We start from the raw sequence: 15,495 nt of genomic DNA, 5'->3' as shown, positions 1-15,495 counted from the left end.
CTTCTCAAAGCACATACTACAGATTACTCCGAAACATATTCATTACAAAAATAAATACAATATACCATATTCATACATTAAAACAAATATTGTTTTGATTTGCATTCATCTTCCAGATGGAATCAATAACGTTGCATTTTCGACATATTGGAAACCTTTTCTATACAAAAAATATATCCTTTATATGCCAAAAAGTATATATAGGGATACATCCAACTATAGTTTTCATTAAACGATTTGAAATAAAACAATAATGACATTTACTTACAGTTGCGGGTAATGTTCAAACAAACTTCACATTTATATAGGTATCACCATCGAATATATGTTCGGTTACTGCGCCCTTCTGAAAAGCACATTAAAGCCACACACGTTAAAATGAAAGTTAATTTAAGTATTAATAAGAAAAATATTTTATCTATGCCAATTATAATATATCTGGTGGTTACAAGGTAAAAATCCGTCTATTTTGCGCTTTAAAACTTCAAAATAATTGCGTTTATTGAAATGAACGTATACGTCTAGAAATCCTTCTTTCGGTTTTAAAAGCGGTACCGTTTGAAAAATAATAAAGTACTTGCTAACTAGGCTATATATTTAATTTTATATATGCCAAATAGAATACATATGGTGGTAACAAGGTAGAAATTAGTATTTTTGCGCTTTAAAACTTAACAATAATCGCGTTTGTCGAAACGGACGTTAACGTATAGAAATCCTTCTTTCGGTTTTAAAATTTAAAAAAAAATACTGGCTAACTAGGCTATAAATTAAATTTTATCTATGCCAATTAGATTATGGTTATAACAAGATAAAAATACTTATTTTTTGCGCTTTAAAACTTAAAAATAATCGCGTTTGTTGAAATTAGCGTATACCTATAGAAATCCTACTTTCGGTATAAAACTTTAAAAATAAATAAATTATTTGCTAACTATGCTAAAGATTTAATGACAATTTTGCACACTTTCAAATTGCATCTATTGATTAACATGTATTTTATTTCAAGGTGTGATGCTTTAACTTACATTTCGTCTGTGCCACTTGAGAGCGTTGAAAATCGTTATTGCGGTTAATCCAGATTAAGTAATACTGTCTAGGAATAATACCGATTGTTCGGATTTAGGATTAAGTTGACACCGAAATTATACGAAAAACAGTAACAACTAAAAATACTAGTAAATGAACATCTTATCATAAACATTTAATAAGCATAAATAGTGAGGCTATTTTAGACATTATTCGTTTCAAATCACAATTATTTGCATTGACCACTTCAATAACCCCAACTTAAGTATGTATGTTATGCTCAATATGTTATCGTATGTACATGTATTGATTTGCATTATATAGGAAAATTATCAGTGTTATTAAATATCTAAACAATGGACAATTGTGTATCTCCTGGTAATACATCTTGAGTGTTAATACTTATGTACATGACTCAACTGGAGAAACATTAAATGCTTCTGCAAATTACTTTACCCATGTTTATTACCAACAGAACGTTCAAATAATGCACTCGAAACACAATTAACGTCATAAGTACCCAATAAGTTCGGCAAATATGTTGAATATAAATACGAATAACATTCTGTTATTCAAAAAATATATCACGTGGTAGCGAAACTACGGTTTTGGGAAGTAGCAACAGCGCACTCGCTTATTTATAGCGTATCCTGCAGCATTCAATCTTCGTACGTAATAATCATTTTTGATTGCCATATGAATACGTTTACTAACAAGAACTTTCAGATTGAAAGTACATTATACAGAAGTGTGCTGTATTTGGGGTTGATATCATTCAGACAAATAACTTAGTTGCGCCAGCAGAGAAAATATCCTATAAATACGGAGTCAATTATTTCTAAATATGCCTGCTAAAATCAGATGTGGACATTTAAAGACCTGACTTTTGGTCATTCGCGCAAAGGTCTGAAGTAAGTATATATGGTTATAAAACCATATGCACTGCTTGAATCACCGTGTTATAAGCTTCCTGATATTGGGAATCACTTGATATATATAGGCTATTGTAGAGAGTACAGGACATCATCATTTAATTTATGTCAATGTTTTTGAAGGACTTATTTTCGTCTGAGTTATCTGGTCGTCTAATTTTACACATGCGTTTATTATAGATCGCGGATACAATCATGACCTGATCTGATAAGGATCATTAGCCATTGGCATAATACATTGTGACACAGTATTGTTTTACAGTCCCATCCCCGAAACTGGGTTTAACAGCATCATTTGTTAATAATCCGTCAATCGAATAGCAAGCAATCATTTTTCTTCTAAGTCTGTTTTTGAGTAGAGGCTGCCTTCACAGATCTTCAGCCGTCGATATAATAGATACACGTGAATATCGATGTATTTCTATGCCTTGTCGACGATGAATGTTGTATGTCATATTGTTTTGATGAAAAAGAAAATCGAAAACATACCAGAATTACTATCCGAATAATTACACTGTAACCTGATGTTCTGATATCCGAATATTTTTGTATTACTTTATATTTGTAACGTGTGTTCATAAAAATCACCGTCATGTTTTATGCATGTAATAATTCAGAAAGGAAATATTATTAAATTATTTATGCACACATGTGAATATGGGTTATTTTTAGACACATCATGCGCTTACCAACATGCAAATATGCACACACTAATGAGTCATGAACGTTTTTTAAATATATGTTTGATATTCAAATAAGCACACTAAATGATGCAGCTGCTGCGTGGGCACAGGGGTTAAATAGGAAAGTCTGAGCTACTAATTTCATTTGATCTGACAAATATTTATTCGATGTAATGATAAACGACGTCATCACTTGACATTTGAAATGCAACACATGCAGAGCGATAATATCGTTTAACATTGCAAGAGTTACGTATTATGGGTTGAATTTACTTAGTCATATCTCCTTCCGAAATATAAATAACACAAATACTTTAAACATAGTTTGGTATTGTTCTTTTATCGCTTCATGAATGTACGTGTAAGACGAAAGTGTGTGCAATAAGCAAACTATTTTCATCCATTTTCTCGATTTGTTATATATGCTTTTTAAGATTGAATTATTAAAATTATTTATGTTTGACAAACTATCAAAATTGATAGAAAAGTTTACTTTAATCAAATAAGATATTTGATTTATACATCCATGTACATTTGGGCCATTATATTGTTACTAATCAAACAATTAAAAGAAGTTGACGCACATGAAAAGATTGTGATCTATGCCCCGAGAAAGTATAGGGAAATGGATTTGTATAATATAATTACAAATAAATTGAGACATCGCCTTTGATTTATTAATATTGTCAAGTTTCCCAAATATAAATCACTGGAAGTGATAATATTACTGCAATTAGATTTACTGAAAATAGACATTAACTCTTAATTATTGTTAACACATATGCTGCAAATATGTGCATTATGCGCATAATATAAATGTATCGTAAGAGCCTTCAAGGGGATATTCATTTGCACATACTTGAAACAGATTAATATAGCTTTAAAACCGATTATTTACCACATGTAGCGTAAAATCTCATTCGTTTTAGGTATATAGACACCTGCTATCTAGCATTTCTATCACTAGCTCAGATTCTTGAGAACAGATAACAAGGTAAGTCTTCTTTTTAACATACTTTACATAGTATAATGATGTTGTGTTATCATGGTTGTATGTCGAATAACCGACAGGAAGGGTAAAGATGCGAACGAACAAAGAACGTGTCATTTAATGTTAAGCACCTACACTACACATCGTGGGTAATTCGACAACAAAGTATGATAGTAAATGTATTCATCGGTATTTCAATTCTAACACGATCTTCGTGAATTAACTTTGGTGTATTGAATGTTTATTTAGATAGTAAAAAAATCGAAAGTAGCTGAACTATATTGAGTATAGTATATAATATAAAGAATAGTATATAGAGTATTTAATATTTAGTATTAAGTTATATAGTAGAATATTGTAATAATGAAATAAACACGATACAAAATAATTCACATATGTAGCATTGTTATTGTGTTGAGCTAAGACTTGTCTTCATTGTAAGGTGAAACTTTGGAAGATGACAACGGGACCTAAAAGGTTCGGCTACTCTGTAATTGTAGGTACAATGATGTGCTAAGCAACCTCATTTCTGCTCCTGGTGACGTTCTGCGGAACGGTGTCCTGTCTTTGGTATCCGTATGGGCCTGTCAAATCCACTTCATATCCTACTCAGCGACCTTGTTATGGCGTGAAGTGCCCTTGCACCTACTGCAAATATGGACAATTCACACCGCCAGGAAAATGCTGCCCGCAGTGCAAAGAAGGTATCGACATAAATATTTATGTCTTTTAATTAAAGCTAAATGATAAGAATACTACCCTTTCTTATCAAACATTTTTATTAGCTTTATGCACAATACAAACATTCCGCGTATCAGTGGATAAATGGTGCTATATAATATGTAGATGCAGTCCAGTGTCTTTTAACCGAAAAACGTTTGCAATGGCGTACTGCATTTGGTGTATATTTGCATTTATTGTTGTGGCTTTACTCTTTCCCGGGGGCTTGACAACGCCCCTTGACGATTACGTTTATAGGGAGGACCCGACATACAAATATGACGTCATACACACTTACCCAGGGGAGGGTTACACTATGTACATTGTCAATATGACGTCACAGACGTGGAAACCAGGTGATTACTTATCGTCTGTCATTAAATATTAAGAATAAAGAATGTATGTTGGACATAATAAATGCAACTTGGAACACAACAATGAGCCCGAGAGTACAATGTCGTTTTTATCCCTCATTTGGCTTTTATAAAAGGTAAACACATTCATATAATAATATATTTTTAGTAGCGTGTTCTTTTTACACTTGAATGTCGCCTTTTCAAACACAGTTTATTTATCGTTAAATCACATATATGTTGCAGCCGAACAAAAAAATCTATTATTTCCTCACTTCGAATTCCTTATCTCTTAGTCGTGTTTCAGATCTTCAGAGCCAGCCGGTGTGGTGGCACTACCTTGCTGTTACAGTCCCGGATTAGATCCTTATCAAGGGAGCTGGGTTCCTTTACATAAGCCTAGGGTCAAATGAAAATGAGTGAGCCATTAAAGTGCCTGCTACATTTTGATTTTCATAGTCCTATTATATTCATTCATAACATAAAATATATGACATATTATATGTGTTTCGTCAAAGTTAGCGATATGTCATAATATTGGTTATCGCAATAGAACTGTGTACAAGGTGTACACGCTGTTCAATGTTTTTCGAGTATTAATGATGTACATGTGTATTTTAATTTTAGGCTTTCATTTCATGCGAATATCTACGCAACATCCGACTGGACCGGGGCTCTACCGGCAATAGTGAGCCTTGGGCTTAAGTATTTGCCAGTGGATGATATTCGTTCATGTCGGATAAGCAACAATTATATGCCCCTATTGAAAAGTCGAAAATAAAACAACAACAACATCAAGACTAATGCATCACATGATATAACCTAACATACATCAAGGTAGCTCTGAAGTAATCAATTTGATTCAACACACATGATTTATTCCCCCCTCCTCCCCCAATATGCACATTTTTACATATCAATAATACAAGTAATAGTATTACTGTGCATTTCAAGTCATGCATAGATATGCATCGAAGCTCTTTCGACAAATAAAGTCTGGCTCTTAACTGTGACAAGGTCGCAAATATTTTAGGACGAACATGCATCTGTGATTATGGGATTATTAAACATTCGTGATAAAGGTTAACATGTTGTGTTTGTTGTTGTTGTGATTTGAGCAATACTTTATTTTCTCCATATAGTAATACTTGCATGCATGCTATATACACAGCTGGTCATGCATATGTACTTACAACTATATTAACATAGCAACTGAAGTATAATAAAAGCGTTTAACGTGTGAACATGTATATCTTGTTTCTATAAATAATATGCACAAAAGAAAGATGAAAAAATTGCTGAATTGCATTAAGTATATACTACAATTATAATGCAGACTTAACAAAATACGGATGTGATGAACAATATTTATAAAAGAAGTTATGATTAATAATGTAGTTGTTAAAGATGTCGTAATATTTTAAACAAGCGACCATTGTTTCAATTATTCTTCTGTTTTGATTGTAGTTTTGTATGTTTAAAATGTTTCATTAATGCTATTTACAAGTTAAAAGTTTTCAGGAATTCTATTGTCCTTCTCACAATCAAAAATATACAGGTTAATTTCAAGAAATACGATTGGTATATCAGTCATTTTTGAATATCCATAATTTCTTTTATACCTAATGATAAAATATGGCATTGTAGTGAAATAACAGCAGTAAAAATAAACAAATTGTTATTTTCACCGGTGAAAATGACAAATATTCGGAACTACTTTATTATATTTTTAGATTATCATATCAAGATTTACTTCAAGATTTATATATATATTTTATGAGCACGAGTGAATTAAAAACGATATTCAATCGAATCCAACAAATGTTCTTTTTTTTTTTTCACTGTTTATTTACATTTTAAAAGAGTTTAACCGGAGAATTTCGCTGGTATAATGGCGTCATTTTGTTTATTGAAATGTTTTGAAGCACGCCACGGGAGAAATGGTAACTTTTCAGCGAAAGGGAAACAGCTGTTAATTATTTTATTGAAAAAGGGTCATACAAGAAACAGAAAATGTGTACATGTCAGTGTTAGATCGTTTGTTATTTCACTCGTGATCATAGAGAAATTATATATTTTTTATGATCACTCGTGAAATAACAAACAAACGTACACTGACATAAACTAATATCCTCTATATTATCACTGTATAGTATTGGCAGCCGTTAAATATAAAATACATAGTTTTTTTTAAGAAATCGAGCCAATTTTTTTTCAGGTGTAAACATATTTTATCGGCATACAATTAACCAGTGTTAAAATTGTCTTACAATATCTTATCGATTTATTAAGTGAATAACAATTTCAGTCGCCTGACACTTAGCTCTTAAGCACATTTTAGTTTCATGTGTTTTCCAAAAGAAAATATATCTATCATAGTTAATCCACCCTCATTATATTCTTTCAAAATTACAGGAGATTTAAATTTACTTGGTCCTAGCCTAATGAAGAAATACTCTAATTGATTTATATGTTTCATGGTGTATATTTTTTATATTTGTTATATTTTCCAGTGGTGTAATATTTCTACGATTCCCATGACTTGTTGAACTTTTTATACATTCAATTTTGTTTTTATTTTTTATAACCATGTTTTGAAAGTTAATATGAAAAATTATCCCAAGATTTTTAAAAGCAGTAGCTCCCCATTTTAGTGTTTATTAATCTTTTATGGATCTAGAACTGAACTTCATAGAACATATAAAAGTTAAATTGGCTTTGTCATAGTTATTTGTAGGTCAAGATTATCTTGAACATTCGTTAAGCATTTCTAACTTACAATTATGGGATGATTCTGATCTGTCAATGATAAGAGAAGCATCATCGGCAAATGAAGATATTTTATATGCTTTGTCTTTTTTTTTTTTTTTTTATTTATTTGCTTTTCCTTATGTTATAGCAAGAATTACTTAACTTATGATAAAAATGTAAGCACGATTCGGGCCTCATTGGCAGCAATCCTTAAAAAAAAACAGGATATGTTTGACAATAATCCATATAGGTGTATTAAGGCCATACAATGCAAGATTATGGTTATCCATTTTTTTTTAAATAGGTCCGAAATTTGCAAAAAAAAAAACACATAAAAGATTGTGTTTACGAAATTGAAAGAAAAGGGTATCGAACGCCTTTTGGAAATCAAGCGTCATAATTTATCTAGGTATATTATTATTTTTAGTTTATTTTGTAAGTATCCTTTTTGTTTTTACCGATACGATTTATTAAACGAAACAAGTTTTATCTTTCAAGATTAAAATATCAAGTTCTGTTTTAAATCAATTTGCAACGGATCCGAATGTTATTTGTAAACAACATTTTATACTGTGAATTAGCTAAGATTTTTCAGATGACGCCTCTGTTGTTTTCTATTGGAATGAAAATTACAATTACATGTATTGTGTTATGGACAAGGATTTCGTTTTTTAAGCATAATTTATTCTTCTTACAAAAAAGTGACCTAACTTCTTCCAAAATACTTTAAATAATTCAGCAGTGGATCCATAAGAGTTTGGACTTTTGTTATGTTTATTTTTTTTATATACTTCTTTTAAATCAAGCATTCTTTCTTTTGAGTAACTTAAACTTTATTCAATGTTGGTATTTTTACATGAGATCAAACAGCGTTGATGTCATAGTTAATTGCGTTGTCGCTCTTTTCGTGAATTTCTTTATAGAGTAGGACAGCTTCGTTTACACTATCATTTTGATCTTGCAATTAAGCTCCGTTTTCAAGTTCAATAAAATGTATCGAGTATTTATATAACGATTTTAATCGAGCGAGCAAAAGTATTTGGACGCTTTTCCCTTCATTTTCAATCCATTTAGCACTAGTCCAAAAAGGCACCCTTTACGTTTATTTCTCTCACTGTTTCTAATTCATTGAGTATGTCAGGGAGTTTGTCTGATTTACTTTCATGTAATGATTGTTGAAGTCAATTACTTCCCTTTATTTTAAGATTCATGATTTTTGTTCAATTAAGCTTCATATGATGAGAATGAAATAGTTCTTTCTCTAATTTCCCTGAGAAATGTTAAAATCTTTCTCGAATTTGCATGAGTAATGTTATAAAGGTAAAAATGTTTATCACGGTAAACACATGTATACTTGTAAATAATTCTTTTCATATATTTTTTGTACAATCCATTCTAGAACATGCACCATTACTTTCGCTCATTGGGCGGCTGGACATTTGCTTTCGAAGATTATTACGCGGAAAATTTAACACAAGATCTCGACAGCCCTTACATCAAGGACATGGCGGCCATTAACGGCCACCGGAAAAACTTTGCGAAACCGAAATTTCGCAAACTTAAGTACCCTTTTTCTTAAAGATTTGCTACTTTGAGACATAGTATGCGATAAAAGTCTTATCGTTGATTAATAATTGGTTATTTTCACTCAAAAAACGCGTTTTCTTCACTATGAAATTTATAAGCAAAGTTGGGGTTCCCATGGGATTTTTGCATTTTCCCATGGGATTTTCGATTTTCCCATGGGATTTTTTCTCCCATGGGATTTTTTTTCTCCCATAATTTGCAAATGGGAGAAAAATCCCATGGGATTTTGAACATTTTAAAAAACGTGTTTTATTTGCGTTTGCAAGTATTTTAACGTTATTTAAGGACTGTATATTGGTTTTATGCCAATTATATATATAAATATATAATAATAAAAAAATCCCATTTTTAAATGGGAGAAAAAAAATCCCATGGGATTTTTTCTTATTTTGAGAGATTTATTCATGAAACTTTTAGAAACATCATATTTTATGAAATGATGAACAACTACGATATTTTAATGCGTTTAGTCGTGTTTAAAAAAAAACAAAAAATCCCATGGGATTTTTAAATCCCATGGGATTTTTTATCCCATGGGATTTTTTTCCAATGGGATTTTTCAGTTTCGTAAGCCGAATAAGTTTCTTAATGCGAAAAACAACAATAAAGGAAATAATAATTATAATTTTGAATAATAAATTGAATAATATAAATAACATGAATATTTTTAAAATGAGTTACAATTAAAGGTTTATGCTAGTAGAACTTATCATTTCTTGTTCGAGCAGATGGTTGAGTCCAATTGGTGAGTATGCCAGCTTAGAACCAGTATAAATGCATCGCAGACAGACAACGCTGTCATACTGTACACACCGCTGAGTAACAATCTTTATTGCATTTCATTTTGCAACAGAAAATGAACTCCGTAGTATAATTGATCTTATATATGCCCTCTGCTTTTGAAAGCGTGCAACACATTAACATAACAATAAGTCCATGCCAAAAACTATGTGCAAATTCCATTCAAAGCTATATACACATTATAAAGGTCAGATGACCCGCGTCATGCGAAAATGGGCCTTATGTCATATGCGGCCAAAGTTGGTCCATCCTAGCTTGTCCAACCGCGCAGTCTGGTCAGGTTCTACGCTGACTGATATATCAAGTCAAGCCATGATTCGTGGTCTCATATCCAAACTCGGTAGCTCCTGTGCGAAACTTTTACCTGAAACGACGGCACCGAGACGGGCGCTCGAACTTTGCGGATGCGCGTTATATGTTATATATAATAGCGCGATGTGTTTTTTCTTGCCTCAAATTAGTAAGCCCAATCAGCGTTTTATTGTGTTCTTTGCTTCTACTATTAACAAGAACTTCAACCGATACGAACATGAATTTTATTTTAATATGTTTATTTAATGCTCGGAAATCTCATTGTATATTTAGACTACTACTTATAAAACAAAGTCGGGTTTTCAACATCTGTTTTCGGCATATAAATTGTTATTCCAGATTTTACGCACTTTACTGTACAAAATACCGTTAGGGCCACCGTGGTTACTCATTAAAATCCAGAGGGCGAGAATGCGAGAACGCGAAAGTACGATGACGACAGTGCGACAATACGATGGCGACAATGCGTTCGTACGATTGCGAAAACGCGCTAGTACGATGACGACAATGCGACAGTGCGACAATACAATGGCGGCAGTACGATAGTACGGGGGCGACAATGCGATAGTCATATTGTACTTTCGCCGTGGTATCATCGCAATGTCGCCATCGTTCTATCGCATTGTCGCCATCGTATTGTCGCACTGTCGCCATCGCATTTTCGAATTGCCGCCATCATACTATCGCGTTATCGCATTGGCACCATCGTACTATCGCACTGTCGGCTATCGCCATCGTATTGTCGCACTGTCGTCATCGTATTTTCGCACTGTCGTCATCGTATTATCGCACTATCGAACTGTAGTATTGTCGCCATCGTACTATCTCACTGTCGCCATCGTATTGTCGCACTGTCGTCATCGCACTGTCTGATTGTCGTCATCGTATTATCGCGTTCTCGCATTGTCGCCATCGTACTATCGCATTGTCGCCATCGTATTGTCACCCTGTCATCATCGTATTGTCACATTGTCGCCATCGTACTATCGCGTTCTCGCGTTCTCGCCCTCTGGATTTTAATGTGTAACCACGATGGCACTAACGGTATTCCGCAATACTGCTAAAGCACAGTATGATTAGGTCACTCCCAATGCTCAAATCTCTATGTCTATTTTAGTAACAACACATGTCTATGGAAGGATATTTAGGTAAAAGTAACATCATTCGTGGTGAATATTTACATTATGACTAATGCTTATTCTAATTTGCTTTATGACAATTCCAACATGCTTGTTGTCTATTCGTTTATACTTGATGATTGCTGCAACATTACATCATTCATGATGAATATTTACATTATGCGTGATGTTTATTCTAACATGCTTCATGACAGTTCCAACATGCTTGTTCTCTATCGGTTATACTTGATGATTGTTTCAACATGCTTGGTGACTATCCAATGTTTGTGTGTTCATTATTCCTGAAACCAGTCATAATCGGTTTTGCCACTAAGCGTCATTAACAACGGCAGTTAGCAACAGGCAGTAAGCAGAATGCAAGTTACTAAATTATGACAACAGGTGGCGCGCGTTTATTTTCCGTATGTTGAATAAATTACTTTTCGGAAAAAAAAAGCGAAAACATCCGAATCATTTTGACTAGTAAACTGAATAAGCTGAATTAGTTCCCTTCGTTATATAATCTCCATTAAACTAAATACGTTCATTATTGCCATGAAGACCAGTAGGTTTACACAATAAATTGACTGCCGTGAATGTTTTTGATATTTGTAAGATGCAATTGGCACTCAAGAAATTATACATGTATTTAATTAAGGACATAACGGGGCTGATGTGTTGGAATTGTGGCCCTTCCCTAGTCCAAATAATTACGGTAGACGTAATCTACCGATGTGCATTGCATATCGACCTCATATTTATAAAGTAGCCCAAACCCCCATTGCCACAGACCTGTGCGTGAAACTTTCAGATTTCTCTAGTCTGTTTACCATGCTATAATTACAATTTCTATAAACACATATTTATCATTTTATGACTATATAATGTCTGTGGTATAAAGAGAAACCTGAAAGTTACAAGTACTCGTGTCTAGTACTGAACAACTATTGTACTCCTCGTTGAGAAAACAACTACTTCATCTACATGTATTAAAATATCATAAAACATAATTTTCAATCAAGTTGGAAAAAATCAATAAATAAATGTCATATAAACAGGTTTGTCATGAACGTTGACGTCGCTCTTGGTTACCAGAAAAATTCCCACGCACGGATTTCAACCGTCATTGTTTACAATCAATTAAGTACATAAGTACTTGAATTTGTATAGTGTTTTTTAAAAGTATCCAGCTACAGGTGGTAAGCGTGTGGCTATAATACTAATTAGTGAAAACATATTTTGGAATGATAAGTAATCATATTATAACGAAAAATCAACTTTTCTTAAAAAAAAATAAGTTAAATATATATTCAACAAGGTATCCAACTCGAAATCATCCGAAAACGGGATGCATCGTTTTAAACAGCCATTACTTCATCAATTTTGCAGCGATTTTCACGATCTTGGTCTTATTCAACGCAGAAATAAATTTCCTTTCTGGAAATGTATATGTCTTGCAATATTTTTACAAATACTGGGTCAACTTTTAAGAAATAACACGATACACAACTCGCGTGACCCAGCTGTGATCGATCAGACAGTATTCATGACTGAAATCTTCACGGGGAAAAGGGCATTTTCCCTGCAAAGTTCACGAACCTCGATACCATAATTCAATAAAACGTATGAAAAAAACATTCTTACCGTGCTTGCCGTAGCATTATGCATCAAAACTAACTGTCCAGCGCATTTTCAAACCTTTGTTTACATACATTTCAACCAACTGACATTTTAAACACAAGAGTGATTTCATTGCTCCAATGCGGAGTTGTGTCTTTACAACTGGAGATTTCATTCATAAATACGGTCTGATCGATCACAATTGGGTCAAGCGAATTATGTATAGCTTTATTTCTTAAAATTTGACCCAGCATGTGTAGAAATATAACAATATATATACATTTCCTAAAAGGAAATTCATTTCTGCGTTGAATAAGACCGGGTCATGAAAATCGCTGCAAAATTAATTTAGTAATGGCTGCTCAAAACGATGCACCCCGTTTTCGGATGATTTCGAGTTGGATACCTTGTTATATATAAAACGATAGTGATTTTTTTTTATAGAAAATTTGATTTTTCGTTTTAATATGATTATTTATCATTCAAAAAGATGTTTTCACTAATTATTATCATAGCCACACGCTAACCACCTGTGTGTCCAGCACGTGTGCCGGGAGAACAGGGCTTAATGTATTTTTTGTTAAACTCTATAATATTTATATCCAATCTGTATGAAAAAATGTCGGTGAACATTATTCCGGTGTTAATTTTTGAAAATATTGAGGCATTCGTTAATTATGGATCTAAAACGGAACATTAATCCGCAAAAAAAACACCGGGCATATTGCATATTAGATCGGACACATGAAATTATTTCGAAAGAAAGCAATAAGAGTTTCAATTCTACATGAGTAAGTCTCGCTGTGCACGATTACGCTCTTACTGCTCGTATATATTTGACTCTTGGCAAATACCTAGTGTTTTATTTTGCTTAATCTAAATTGTGTCATGCATCTATATGTACTTAAAGCAGCATGACCAACAGCTCTTTCATATGTGAAAGAGATTGACACGAAATACCTACCCATCTATAATAAAGTTTATATGTGCACTTCAATATTATAGTTTTATAGCATGTTATGTGGTGCAATATAAAAGTACTCTAGTAAATTTGAAATTATGTAATCGATTTCCTCTCAACATACATGCAAAGTTCCAGATAACTTTTTCAGCAAAATCTTGGTTTACACTCTATAATAATCCAGCCTTAAAGTCTGTTATTAATTCTTTTTTTTTCAGGTAAATATAATTTTTGGCACATCCGCATTAAGGTTTATAGTCTAAGAAGAGTTCATGACAATTGCCGGGTAAGCAGACTTTTTGCGATAAAAGGACCAGATAACGGAAAACGTTCGGCTTTTCGACTGTTGTAAAGATGGTCTGTTATTCATAATAACGTTAAAGTGCTGTTGATTTCATAATTGTAATGAGGGCCTAGACGAGTGGGAACTCATTGATAAAATGTTTACATTATATGCATTGATATTGAGTTTTACGCATGATCACAAATTTTGAATTCTTATTTTATTTTTCCAATGTGTAACCGTACGCACAGAATTTAAGTCTACTTTTTTACTAAATTTAATTCAATTTTTTACGACTTTAAGCGTCTTATCTGGAGCTCTGCATACATGCATTAGTAGCATATATTGAAATATATCCATAGACTTTCTTTGGTTATTGAAGGTAAATTACTGTACAAAAATTATGGTTAGTCATTAACCAAAAAAAAGTTAAGTCTACAAACACGCGGTTAATTTCGGTTCAGTAGCAAATATCTTACAAAGGTGCGCAACTTCTCCTAGAGTCCGTGCGTATTCGAACGAATCTGTCCCTACGCCTCCAACTCCCTTTAAATCTCATCGGACGTACATTGATCTCAAAATCTATCCTTGACGACTCAAATCATATTTCCTGAATAGTTTGGCCTATTGACGTCCCTGTAATTATAACAATGGTCTTTTGGATAAACAACGCTAAGTTGTTGCAATATAATAACCGTTTAAAATAGTTACCGGTTTTCATTTAATAAAATGATTAAGTCATATTCGAGCTTTCAGCGATTGCCAATATTTTGCTTTTGTTTCTCATAAGCATATGGTGCTTGGTATCTGCTATTGACTCCTATGTAGATTGCAAATATTACATAACCCTTACAGCGGCCGAGCGCAGATATCTGCACTTGGCCGCTAAAAAGAAAAATCTTTGCGCATTAATTTAATTCAAATCTCATTATCATTATCAAAATCATCATCATCGTTGTCGTCGTCACTACTACCACCACCATCATCATCATCATCTTCTTCTTCTTCTTCTTCCTCCTCCTCATCATCATCATCATTAACAACAACAGCAACACCAACTTAACATCATCATCAAACAACAATAAACATCGGTAGCATACAATGTGCTTCATCAACCATACATAATTATATGCGTTAAAACACCATAATAGAACAGCATGAATGAAGCTGTCTATTACTCTTTTATATTTCCTATACCAATATTTTTTTTTCGTTAATAGAAGGACTAGTTGAAATCTTCTATAAAAGCCCTCCCCCCCCCCAAATAAAAAAAATAAAAATAAAAAATAATAACCCTAGCAAACAACAATAAACATAGGTTAGTTAGTATACACTGTGCTTTAGCAACCATGCA

The 15,495-nt window shown here is 32.9% G+C and overlaps 1 long non-coding RNA gene across 1 annotated transcript in view; it reads left to right on the top strand.

Annotated features, from left to right (window-relative positions):
* Window positions 1-3,614: 3,614 nt before the first annotated feature.
* LOC127842386 (uncharacterized) overlaps window positions 3,615-15,495 on the top strand; it is a 75,684-nt gene continuing 63,803 nt past the window's right edge. Inside the window, exon 1 of the long non-coding RNA XR_008031591.1 lies at window positions 3,615-3,638. This is a non-coding gene — a long non-coding RNA (uncharacterized LOC127842386). The remainder of the gene's footprint in view (window positions 3,639-15,495) is intronic.

Source organism: Dreissena polymorpha, chromosome 8, assembly GCF_020536995.1.
Source record: "Dreissena polymorpha isolate Duluth1 chromosome 8, UMN_Dpol_1.0, whole genome shotgun sequence".
NCBI lineage: Eukaryota > Metazoa > Mollusca > Bivalvia > Myida > Dreissenidae > Dreissena > Dreissena polymorpha.
This window is presented reverse-complemented; position numbering and strand designations above follow the sequence as displayed.